This window comes from Procambarus clarkii, chromosome 5 (assembly GCF_040958095.1).
Source record: "Procambarus clarkii isolate CNS0578487 chromosome 5, FALCON_Pclarkii_2.0, whole genome shotgun sequence".
NCBI classification, from domain to species: domain Eukaryota; kingdom Metazoa; phylum Arthropoda; class Malacostraca; order Decapoda; family Cambaridae; genus Procambarus; species Procambarus clarkii.
This window is the reverse complement of record NC_091154.1, coordinates 18664045-18677403: the sequence shown is the minus strand read 5'-3', so window position 1 is coordinate 18677403 and position 13359 is coordinate 18664045. Positions and strand designations below refer to the sequence as shown.

Genomic DNA, 13359 nt, shown 5'->3' with positions numbered 1-13359 from the left:
ATATTTTGAGCTCACCTATTCTCTGCTGACGATAGAATATACATTTGCAGAGACTAATATGTAGCTTTTGTTGAAAAAAAACAATTAATATCTTGTAATACTATAATAAAATTGGTAAATTGACTTACTTTTAATGAAGCTGAAGATTACGAAGCTGTGAAGATTACGTCATCCTCTGCAGCGCTTGTTTTATATTGTTTATATTGTATACAGGGTACATACTGTATGTACACTTATTTTCAGGCATATTTTAATAGAGTATCCTTCTGTTTCTTGATGTCACTTACTGTACTTTTCCCGATGTTAAACTCTGCTGCTGCTCGTGCATGAGAATATCCTTTATCAAGTTTCTTAATTAACTCCAGCTTCTGTGCAACCGTCAGGCGCTTCCTTTGGGTAACTTCTGGCATTTTTGTAAATTAAAAAGAAGATCACAATTACAGTACAGTAATATCCTTCACAATTGAAGCTAGCCGCACGAGTTCAGAGTAAACAATGGGAACACATGGCCTGGCGGAGTACATTCTAGGTCCGTGGGAAAAAAAATACCTAGTGCCTATACTATAAAAGGTATTTAATAAGAAAACAAAGACTTTTGCTTAATAAAAACTGTTTCAAAATATTTTATTAATAATAATTTACAATTTTCTTCATTAAAGTGAATCATTTTAAAAGAAAATTAAGATGTAATATATGACTCTGGACGATCCAGGTCGGTGGCCTGGTCGCCATGTCAGGGGACGCTGATGCCACAACAAACCCAATACCGACAGACCGTCGGTAATATCGACCGCAGACCGGTATAGCAGGCTCCAGATACCGGTCTCCCAAACCGGTCGTTAATACCGGCAGATCGGTATAAAAGAGGCCGTTAAATTGAGTGGATACTGTACTTCATACGATAAAATTCGCTTTAGGTGACAAATTTTTGGATGACGACGTGTCTCTGGGAATGGATTATGGTCATGAACAAAGGTACCACTTTACTCCCTTATCCAATGGAGTATCTTCCCTTTCACTCCTACTTGCATCTCCAGCTTTTGCACTAGTCTCTGGTGTGGTACTGTGTCAAAGGCTTTCTGGCAATCCAAAAATATGCATTCTGCCCACCTTTCTCTTTCTTGCCTGATTCTTGTTGCCTGCTCATAGAATTCAATTAATCCTGTGAGGCATGACTTGCCATCCCTGAACCCATGTTGATGATGTGTCACAAAGTTCCTTCGCTCCAGATGTTTCACTGGCGTTTTTTGCAGTCTTCTGCATCAACTTTCATGGTATGCAAGTTAGGGACACTGGCCTGTAGTTCAGTGCCCCCTGTCTATCCTCCTCCTTGTATATTGGGATTACATTTGCCATCTTAAAAATTTTTGGCAGTTCATCTGTTACCAATGATTTGTTATACACCATGGAGAGTGGCAGGCACAATGCTTCTGCTCCATCCTTTAGTATCCATGGCGATATTCCATCCGGGCTTATAGCCTTTGTCACATCCAACTCTAGCAAAAGATTTCTTACATCCCCACTGGTAATCCCAAACTCTTTTAGTCGGTGCCTGGTTAAGTATTCCTTCTCTTATCTCTGGAACTTCTCCTTGCTCTAATGTGAAGACCTTCTGGAATTTCTTATTCAGTTCCTTCGCACACTTCCTTGTCGTTTGTAGTGAATCTGTCTGCCCTATCCTCAGTTTAAATACCTGTTCCTTCACTGTTGTTTTTCCTCCTGATGTAGCTGTGCAGCAATTTGGGTTGAGTCTTTGCCTTGCTTGCTATGTCGTTTTTCACATTGCTCTTCTGCCTCTCTTCTCACCCTGACGTATTCATTCCTAGCACTCAGTTTCTTTCTCTGCTCTCAAGTGTCCTGTTATTTCTGTAGTTTCTTCATGGCCTTTTTCTTCGGTGCTTAGATAGACTACATCTCTGATTTAACCATGGGTTTCTCATCTGCATTTATTTTTTTTCCCTTTGGATTGGGACAAACTTGACTGCTGCCTTCTTGCACTTCTGCGTGATGTAGTCCATCATGTCTTGGGCCGTCTTTCCCCTGAGCTCTGTTTCCCATGGTATATCTGTCAGGAATTTTCTTATCTCCTCATAGTTTCCCTTTTGGAATGCCATCCTTTTGTTTTCAGTTCACTTCCTTGATTTCATTAGCCCTTCTTTGACCAGATACTCAAACGTCAGTACACTGTGATCGCTCATTCCTACTGGGACCTCAAAACCAATTTCCCTTATGTCGGAGTCGTTCAGAGTGAAGACTAGGTTGAGTCTCGCTGGTTCATCGTTGCCTCTCATTCTTATGGGTTCCCTGACATGCTAGCTTAAAAAGTTTTCTGTCGACACCTCCAATAGTTTAGCTCTTCATGTATCCTCACCTCCATGCAGTTCCTTGTTCTCCCAGTCTATCCTTCCGTGATTGAAATCCTGCCATGATGAGCAGATGGGAACTGTTTCTACCGGCAGCAGCGGCTGCCCTCTCAATTATAGTGTTAACTGCCATGTTGTTGTTGTTGTTGTTATACTCTTGCCTGGGTCTTCTGTCATTTGGTGGAGGGTTATATATTACTGCTACTACTACCCTTGGTCCTCCCATCGTCATGGTGCCCGTTATGTAGTCTGAATCCCCCTGCAGCTCTGGATACCCTTCTCGAAATTTCATTCCTTTCTCATTAGTAGGGCCACTCTGCCGCCTCTTTCTTCCCTCCCTTTCCTCATCACCATGTAGTCCTGGGGGAAACACTGCATTCATTATGATTCCTGAGAGTTTAGTTTCTGTGAGTTCAATTACATCCAGGTTCACTTCTTGTGCTCTTTCCCTTAGTTCACTTGTCTTGCTTGTAATCACATTTATATTCGAGTACATCATCTTGAAATTTTCTTCTGTCCTTCCTCAGTTTCTGGTGAATCTCTTGAAGTAGGGAAATAGGGAGGGTCCAGGCTGAGAGGGCATGGGAAGAGGGGACCTGTGGGATCCGGGGTGTGTGGGGGCTGGGAGGATCTGGTAGGGTGGTGGATTGAGGGTTTGTCGGTGTGGGAGAGAAATGGGGTTTAGGAGGGGGGGGGGAGCCTTGGGTGGTTATCTTGAGATGATTTTGAGGCTTTAGTGTACCTGCGGCCCGGTCCTCGACCAGGCCTCCACCCCCAGGAAGCAGCCCGTGACAGCTGACTAACACCCAGGTACCTATTTTACTGCTAGGTAACAGGGGCATAGGGTGAAAGAAACTGCCCATTGTTTCTCGGCGGCGCCTGGGATCGAGCCCGGGACCACAGGATCACAAGTCCAGTGTGCTGTCCGCTCGGCCGACCGGGTGGGTGGGGGAGAAAGGAGGGCATGGGTGGGGAGGGCAGAAGAGGGGGGGAGGGCTTGAGGGGTGGGGGGAGAAAGGGGGCTTAGGGGGATGAGGGAGAATGTGAGGCTTAGGGGAGTGGGGGAGAATGGAGGGCTCGGGGGTGGTGGAGAAGCGAGGGCTAGGGGAGTGGGGGAGAAAGAAGGTCCTGGGGAGTAGGGGCGGGGGAGGGTGCCCTAGATGTGCATTTAGTGGGCGGCTGGCAGGGATTGGGGGCAGGTAGGACTATTATTGAGTGGGAGGTGAGGGTGGTGCTCCTCTCACAGGGGCTGTTGAACTGCGTGTGGAGGATTCCCCACTTCCCTCTGGGATTGCAGAGTTCGGGTTTTTTTTTTCCGATTTTTTCCGTAGTTTCCCGATTCCTCCCCCCCCCCCCCCCCGCTCTCTCTCTCTCTCTCTCTCTCTCTCTCTCTCTCTCTCTCTCTCTCTCTCTCTCTCTCTCTCTCTCTCCTCTCTCTCTCCTCTCTCTCTCCTCTCTCTCTCTCTCTCTCTCTCTCTCTCTCTCCTCTCTCTCTCTCTCTCTCTCTCTCTCTCTCTCTCTCTCTCTCTCTCTCTCTCTCTCTCTCTCTCTCTCTCTCTCTCTCTCTCTCTCTCTCTCTCTCTCTCTCTCTCTCTCTCTCTCTCTCTCTCTCTCTCTCTCTCTCTCTCTCTCTCTCTCTCTCTCTCTCTCTCTCTCTCTCTCTCTCTTCTCTCTCTCTCTCTCTTCTCTTCTCTCTCTCTCTCTCTCTCTCTCTCTCTCTCTCTCTCTCTCTCTCTCTCTCTCTCTCTCTTCTCTCTCTCTCTCTCTCTCTCTCTCTCTCTCTCTCTCTCTCTCTCTCTCTCTCTCTCTCTCTCTCTCTCTCTCTCTCTCTCTCTCTCTCTCTCTTCTCTCTCTCTCTCTCTCTCTCTCTCTCTCTCTCTCTCTCTCTCTCTCTCTCTCTCTCTCTCTCTCTCTCTCTCTCTCTCTCTCTCCTCTCTCTCTCTCTCTCTCTCTCTCTCTCTCTCTCTCTCTCTCTCTCTCTCTCTCTCTCTCTCTCTCTCCTCTCTCTCTCTCTCTCTCTCTCTCTCTCTCTCTCTCTCTCTCTCTCTCTCTCTCTCTCTCTCTCTCTCTCTCTCTCTCTCTCTCTCTCTCTCTCTCTCTCTCTCTCTCTCTCTCTCTCTCTCTCTCTCCTCTCTCTCTCTCTCTCTCTCTCTCTCTCTCTCTCTCTCCTCTCTCTCCTCTCTCTCTCTCTCCTCTCTCTCCTCTCTCTCTCTCTCCTCTCTCTCTCTCTCTCTCTCTCTCTCTCTCTCTCTCTCTCTCTCTCTCTCTCTCTCTCTCTCTCTCTCTCTCTCTCTCTCTCTCTCTCTCTCTGTGTGTGTGTGTGTGTGTGTGTGTGTGTGTGTGTGTGCGCCTGCGTTCCGTCCTTTCTGTTGCTGCAGTCATTCTCTCTTCCCGTGTCATATTCCTCTGCAGGAATACTGTTTTGAACTTTGGCACATTTGCTAGTGTGCTCTTCCTTGCTAACAGGTCCTCTTTTGTGTTCTCGCTTGTGAATACCACTTTTATCAATCAGTCTCTGTCCTTGTTGTACTGTCCAAGCCTAAAAACCTTTTCAATGTTCTGGTCAGCCATGTGTGTGTGAGAGTGTGTATAATTACCTAAGTGTAGTTACAAGATGAGAGCTATGCTCGTGTTGTCCCATCTTCCCAGCACTCATTGCCATATAACGCTTTGAAACTACTGACGGTTTTGGCATCCACCACCACCTCACTTATTTTGTTCCAACCGTCTACCACTCTGCAAAAGAAAATTTTCTAATGTTTTTACAACACCTTTGTTTCCTTAGCTTGAGTCGTGTCCTCTTGTTCTTGAAGTCCCAGGTCTTAAGAATAGGGACTTCTTCCCTATCAATTTTATCGAGTTCTGTTACTATTTTGTGCGTAGTAATCATATAGTTTCTTTTTCTTCTATCTTCTGCATATTTAATGCCTCTAACCTTTCCTCGTAGCTCTTGTCCTTCAGTTCTGGGAGCCACTTAGTGGTATGTCTTTGCACCTTTTCCAGTTTGTTGATGTGCTTCTTAAGATATGGGCACCACACAACCACTGCATATTCCAGCTTTGGTCTAACAAAAGTCTTGAACAGTTTCTTTAGTATTTCTCCGTCCATGTATTTAAAGGCAATTCTAAAGTTAGAAAATGTAGCATAGGCTCCTCGCACAATGTTCTTAATGTGGTCCTCAGGTGACAGTTTTCTATCTAGAACCACCCCTAGATCCCTTTCTTTGTCAGAATTCTTTAAAGATTTCTCACATAATTTATAGGTTGTGTGGGGTTTATGTTCTCCAATTCAACATTCCATAACATGGCATTTATTCACATTAAATTCCATTTGCCAAGTTTTGCTCCATATACTTATTTTGTCCAGGTCTTCTTGAAGGGCATGACAATCATCTAGGTTTCTTATTTTCCCTATTATCTTAGCATAATCAGCAAACATGTTCATGTAATTCTGTATTCCCACTGGTAGATCGTTTATGTAGACAATGAACATTACCGGTGCAAGAACTGAACCCTGTGGTACTCCACTCGTAACATTCCTCCAATACGAAGCATTGCCTCTGATTACGGCCCTCATTTTTCTATCAATTAGGAAATTTTTCATCCATGTTAGATGCTTACCTGTCACCCCTCCAATATGTTCTAGTTTCCAGAACAACCTCTAATGTAGAACTCTGTCAAAAGCCATTTTTAGGTCCAGATAGATGCATTCAACCCAACCATCTCTTTCCTGTAAAATTTCTGTAGCTTGATCATAGAAACTGAGTAAATTCGTTACACAGGATCTTCCAGATCGAAAACCATACTGTCTGTCTGATGTTTTATCGTTTTTTCTCCAGGTGTTTTACCCATTTAGTTTCAATTATTTTTCCAATATTTTGACTATTACACTTGTCAATGATACAGTTCTGTTATTAAGGGGGTCTTCCCTGCTGCCACGTTTGTAGACTGGAACTATGTTAGCCTTTTTCCACAAATCTGCTACAAGTCCTGTACACAGGGATGCCTGAAAAATCAGTTGAAGTGGAATGCTTAGCTCAGATGCACATTCTCTCAGAACCCATGGTGGAACTCCATCTGGACCAACTGCTTTGTTCTTACTTAGCTCCTTGAGCATTTTTTCCACTTCATCTCTGGACACCTCTATGTGCTCTATGTTGTTCTCTGGAATTCTTATTGTGTCTGGTTCCCTGAAGATTTCATTTTGTACAAACACACTTTTTGTTTAATGTTTCACACATTTCATTTTCATTTTCCATGAATCTGTTTCCCATTTTCAACCTCTGAATATTACCCTTTACCTGCAATTTGTTGTTTATGAATGTATAGATTTCAACTGCTTCAACTTCATTTTCTTCTAGATTATTACGCATTGCATAATTTATTCCCATAAAAGATATGGTAAATTTTACCCAAGGGAGTGGGTCCTGAATGTCAAATATCTCTTCATTATTCCTGGTAAATATCAAATCCAGCATGTAGGGAATATCCCCTTCCCTCATCCTCATAGTTTGTTTAACATGTTGAAACATGAATGTTTCAAGAATGAAATTTACAAATCTACAAATCCAGAATTCCTCTGTTCTAGCTTCATATGCCTCCCACTCTATGGATTTCAAGTTGAAGTTGCCGACTACCAACAGATCGTGATCTATCTTTATCAGCTCTCGCTGACTAAAATATTCTTGCTGGTTCATCAGTAGACTATTGTATGGGGATCTTAATAACCCTCCAGATGTTGATAGGTATTGAACTTAATTCAGAAGGCAAAAGTATATATATTTTTGCACGGTCATACACATGCAATTTGCACGAGGACAAATCATCAGCCTTTTTCTTCTATTTCAGACTGTTAATGAAAGCTGCTCCAGAAATGCACATTTGAGCTCAAAAAGCCTAAAATTACACATTGTTGGGTGTTTTATCGCTACAACACCCCCCCCCCCCCCCCCCCCCGTCAAGCAATATACACAGAATGGTTGTTTGTGTAAAACTCTTGTTGATCTTCTGTTTAATTAAAGGAATATTTAAACAAATTATTTATTAACATGAACAATAAACTTTTCAAGTATTAACTTGAAGCATATAGCTAACTGTAAGCATGTTTTCCTATGTCCTGATTCCTTCAGCTGATTGCAAAAAGTAATCATAATAAAAGTATATTTACAATAAATATGAGAGTTCATTCAAGCGAGTAACCACTTTGTTTGGTGCATCTAAAGAGTTCTCTAAGCTTGCATCTAATGGGTTCTCTAAGCTTTAGTGCAAAATTACACAGAAGTATTATCTACTGCAGTAAATCATGAAGGCTCACTTAGGAAAGAAACAATATCAGTGCAGCGAGTGTCTAAAAAGCTATAAGAAAAAGTGTGACATAATAAATCATATGAATGTTCATGCAGGTGAGAAACCATTTCAGTGTACCGAGTGTTTTAAGACATTTTCAAGCAAAACAGGTGTGTCAGAGCACATGAAGGTTCATACAGGAGAGAAACCATATCAGTGTCCTAAGTGTCTAAAATGTTTTTCGGTTAAATGTAATCTAGTAAAACATGTAAGGGTTCATACAGGAGAGAAACCATATCAGTGCTCAGAGTGTGACAAAAGTTGTTCAAGTAAGTTTAATCTAGTACGTCATATGAGAGTTCATACAGGAGAAAAGCCATTTAAATGCTCAAAGTGTCAAAAAAGCTTTTCAGTTAGTAGTAATCTAGTACAACATATGAGGGTTCATTCAGAAGAAAAACCCTATCAGTGCTCAGAGTGTCCAAAAAGCTTTAAACATAAATCTAGCCAAATAAAACATGTGAAGGGTCACAGAGAAAAAGATACCATAACAGTGCTTTTATTGAGCAAAAGGTTTTTCACAAAAGTCTAACCTAGAATGTGAAAAAAATATTCATCTAGGAGAACTATAATACTATAAGTGTTTAAAAATGTTTCTACGAACTCTAATCTAGTGCAATGTATAGGTTCATATAGGAGCAAAACCAAATCAGTTTGCCTAAAAAGCTTATTCTTCTTAATCTACTGTATTAGGTTAGGTACTATTTAGAAGAAATGTTAAATAATTACTTTGATCTTTTAAAATAGGTAACATCAAAGGCAAAGTTGTCCATTAAATCATGCTTGACCAGTTGAAGGAAATGGAGTTGGTCATCCCTGAAGCCAAGAGACAACAGCCCACCCAGGTCATCATTCACATGTTAAGTAATTGACACTACACTTCAAAATGCCTTGCCATGTAACTGAGGCAGGGAGACAGTAGAGAGAGTAACTGTTCATCACTGGTTGAGCAAGTTGCTATAAAGCAGCATATTGACGAACATCATGGCACGAGAATTGACCCCAGGCTGGCTAGACCTGACGACAATGCAGACCTGGAAAATACCAGCCTTAGAGAACCAAGTAAACTGGATCAACCCACACGGCATCCACCGAGGCAGAATCATTGGCATGAAGGAAACAGCAGTGTGCCACTGGACAAAGTCTAACCAATCAAGCATCAACAATCAAAAGATCACTCTGGAAGCACAGACTCATTCTCTGCCAGAAAAGGAGACAGCAGTAGAGAAATGTAACACCCAAACAGCCAAAAACTACAACTCTGGAGAAGAGCATGAAGCTCTCCAACCCTATAACGGGAGGCAAGTGCCAACAGGAAAAAATCCCTAGGAAAAATCCTAGACTGAGGGGTACACTGGAAACCGAGAAGAGGAAAAAAGAAAAGAGCACGTACAATCCAAGGACCAAGTGGGTTCAGATGGGACATGAACATGAAAAGAAACAATACTTGAGAAAGAAAAACACCAAGGAAGTATCAACGGCAAATGAAAGCAGCCGCGGCTCTGCAGGTGCCAAACAAAAAAGGTAATAGTATTTGGGATGTGATGCTGGTCACGAACCAAGCAAGAAGGGAACAATAAGACCACAGGAATGGAAACTGAAGAGTAACGACGAAGGAAAAGGAAAGTGACGAAAAGAGTGCCAAGAAACCTTGTAAAACTGACGGAAAGACAAAAGTAGATGGGACACCAGTCACATCAACCACCCATTTGCCTTGTAGAGATCGTGGTGAAGATGAATCAGAATGACCAGCTGCAAAGAGCTGAGGAGAAGTTTGAACCAGCGAGGTACGTCACTGAATTGATCTTGTGAAAAATGAGAGCTATGGAAAAAACACGTGGGTTCAGACACCAAGCAAGCAGCACCTGAAACCAAGGCTGAGCTGGCCACCAAGGAACCAGAAGGACCACCTTTCCTGGTAGGACACCAGACTGGCCAGGACCTGGAGCAACAGCTGGACTGGGTGAAGGAGGTACAGATACCCCCACCGCAACCAATCCAGCTAAAAAGTATCCACCACAAGGGCCTCGTGATCGAGGAACAGAGCGACATAGAGAGGAAGGCATTGATTCCAAGCTGACTCAAAGCGATCCACATCAGGGCACCTGAACATCTCGCAAAGCCAAAGGAAGGAGGTAGAGTTGATTGTTCACTCCATGGAGATGGTAACATCCACGAGGCAGGATGGATCCATCCATTCACCTATCCACAAGAACGCTGGACACTCCCTAAACATGAACTGTGCAGAGAACCAAACCCATAAGAATGGAGCAAATGAGCTACCCACAGCATCCAGCTCAAAAGGATAATGGACTGAAGGGAGCCATCCCCCCCCCCCCCTCTCCTATTCAGACAATAAACCACAGGGGGGGAATGAATCCAAGTGAAGCTGGAGCATAGAGCCTGGAGGAATCTGAATGTTTGCTGTCACACGGCTGCAAATTCTCATATCCAAACTAAAAGATAGAAGAAAAACAGGTTATATGATCACCACTTACAAAATACTAACAGAAATCGACCAAATTGACAAAGAGGAATTCCTGAAACCAGCAACTTCAAGAATAAGAGGACACAGATTCAACCTAAGGAAACAAAATAGTGCCCAAAAAATATTAGAAAGTTTTCTTTTGAAAACAGTATTAGACAGGTTGGAACAAGTTAAGGGAAAAGGTGGTGGAGGCCAAAACAATCGGTAGTTTCAAAGCGTTATACGACAGAGTACCGGGAAAATGGAACACCATGAGCATAGCTCTCATCGTGTAACTACATTTGGGTAATTACACATAGGTAATTACCCAACAAGATGGACCCAGCCAATGACCCTTGGAGGCCTTGGTCAGGAAACCACAACCCAGAGCCAATATGTCCGTGAAACCATCAAGCAGTGACGGAGGAGGGGCACCAAAGAATTGAAAGCCAAAAAGCCCAAGAATAAGCAGGTGACGTAGCAACTGATGAAGGGCGATTGAGGTCCAAACTCATTGGTTGAAGCATCATGAGCCAAACTGATGAAAACATACGGTGCCAGATTCAAGCCAAAGGGAAGAACCCTGAAGCGGTATGCCTTACATTCCACTGCAAAACCTAACCATTCTCTGAACCCTGAATGTATAGGAACATGCCAATAAGCATCCCAAAGGTCCCGTCTCAGACACGAGACCAACCCGGGCCAGGATGGTCTTACTGAAAGTGGGGCAGGGAATGAACTCTGTTTAACCCCTAAAGATCAGTAAGGAAATGGAGCTCCGCCAAATCCCATTTTGGAACCGGAAAGAGACTAGACACCTAGCAAATAGATGCAGTCATCTATTTGCTAAGGTGTCAATATTTGCTAATTTCAAGCACGGAGGATGCCATCTTCACAATGACTTGGCGAAGGTGAGGGATAGAAGCCTGCCCCAAAAGCCCTGAATGCCCAGAAGGGAGGAAGGATTGACCAATTTCACCACATGTTGCACAAAATGACCTGAAAAGCCCCACAGATCTTGGGACCAGGAGTCTGCAAACTAGGTGAACCTCCCACCACCGTCTCATCAATGGTGTGAACTGCAGAAGGGGCTGCACAAACCACAACCAGCTGTTGCCCTCTGCAAAGTGCAAGAATGGTGCCAACAAGCAGAAGATAAACCGGTGAAGGAAGGCACATACGACCCTGAATCAGGTTCCAGTGAGGGCTTACCTTAACTAGCAGCTGGCGAGGCCCCCAGCCCTAGCAGACTGCCTCTGAGAACAAAGATGAAAACAATGGGAACACAAAGGGTCGGAAGTAGGCTGACAGTAACTGAGCAACCACCTTCCTCTGGAAAGAGAAGAGAGGTGAAAAGAGGTGGGGTGGGAGGGGGAGGAGGACAAGAGAGCAAAGGACCAAACAGAATCAAATGACTGGACCAACTTATTCTGTCGACCTGGGTAGAGTAGAACGCAGCCACTGTTTCCCGGAGCATGGGTAGATACAACTTGGGCAAAGTTGACAACGCTGCCACTGGATAATTAGGCACCTGCAGATGACCCAGAACGGAGTAAATCAACTTATTCATGGAGCCAGGCAGCATGGAGCTCCACCAGGGTATAAAAATGCACAACTGTAGCTAAGTGTGGGGAAGTTCTCCACCACGAAGGCTGCTGACAAAGACAACTGGGCAAAGAACTGCATTAACCTTACTTGCCAGGAAAGAGCAATTTCCATTATATTTCCAATGACCAACTGCTGTAACCAAGACTATATTAAACATAAATAACCACTAAACTCTTTCAGTCTCGTCACCCAAACTCATATTCATAAACAAACGTTACAGTGGCTTCCGAAACTGAAAGACAAGAGCCACGAGGAGAGGTTAGAGGCATTAAATAAGGCAAAACTATAAGACAAGATAAAGAGGTAATATGATCACTGCAAACAAAAGGTAATGGGAATGACAAAATTTCTAAGTTAGAATTTTTGATACCTGGAACTGCAAGAACAAGTGCTCATAGATTTAAGCTAACTAAACAAAAGTGCCAAAGAAATATTGTATAAGAAAAGTCACTTTTGCAAACAGAACGGTGGATGGTTGGAACAAGTTACGTGAACTGATTGTGGAGGCCAAAATTTCGGTAGTTTCAAACTGTTATTTCCCCTCACTTTCCAGCTCATTGTTGTCATGATGGGGCTTGGTGGGCGGCTGTCGGAGTGATGCTTCATAGGACAGCATTTTTTCTGTTCTTTTCAAGCCTTTATGCTCCTTCAGCTGTCTTTAGTAATTTTGCCAGTTTCTTTTTCCTCTTCATCATATTTCATTTTTCATTCTCCACCTCTTCTCTGAATGTTCCTTCCTACCAACTTGGTGCCGTTCTTGAATATTCTTTCCGCTGTCTTCTGTTTTGACGCCGGGTGAGTTGAGAAGGCACTCTCTCTCTCACCCGTAGAACCCGTAGAACCGTACATGAAGTGTTTGTGCATGGGGAATATTTGATGTGTCTAACCTTGCCTTTGTTACTGAGCCTGATCTCGACGGACTGACGGTTCTTAACCACTGCACTGCGCCTCCCGACATTATTCGAGGTAGGTGTTGCGCAAGCTGAGAAAACCCAATTTTAAGATATCGTAATATTCAAAGTGCATGTGCGATAGATTGGATACGAAATGGAGGCATAAGGACTTCCAGTACGCAACAGCAGCCATTTTGAAAATAATTCTCAGAATGCCCCAGGAATTGTGGGTAGCCTCAGTTCTGATCGAGCAACCACGGCTGATGCATGCGCCTCCAGCTCCTAATTCCCTGTGGGATGCAGTGTTGAAAGATCGCTCTCTGATGGTGAAATTCAGACCTTATTGTATGAAGAAGATAAGGGTAGTGATATTGATGAAGCAAGGCACAATAAAGATTTAACACAAGTGTCGGATACAAGTGATACAGACATGGATGAGGACGATACAGCAAGAATATCCAATAGAGGTTGAGTGCCAGGTGTGCTGCGGCCTCCCATGCCATTGTACTTGCCATTATTATCACCAACTGTGTCATCAACAATTTTTGAAAAAAGTGATACTATAGATGAATCGTTTTCTGGGTTCAGTGATGCTACTTCTGATACAAGTAGCATAGGTGAACAGTGTGTTAGCAGTTTCCATGGTGGTGTTACAGTGCCAGTGCAAGGAGCACGGGTGAATT

General features: G+C 43.4%; 1 long non-coding RNA gene across 1 annotated transcript in view; it reads left to right on the top strand.

The window, feature by feature from the left end:
• LOC123764001 (uncharacterized) overlaps nt 1-11954 on the top strand; it is a 103142-nt gene extending 91188 nt beyond the window's left edge. Inside the window, exon 3 of the long non-coding RNA XR_011231209.1 lies at nt 7211-11954. This is a non-coding gene — a long non-coding RNA (uncharacterized lncRNA). The remainder of the gene's footprint in view (nt 1-7210) is intronic.
• The last annotated feature ends 1405 nt before the right edge of the window (nt 11955-13359 follow it).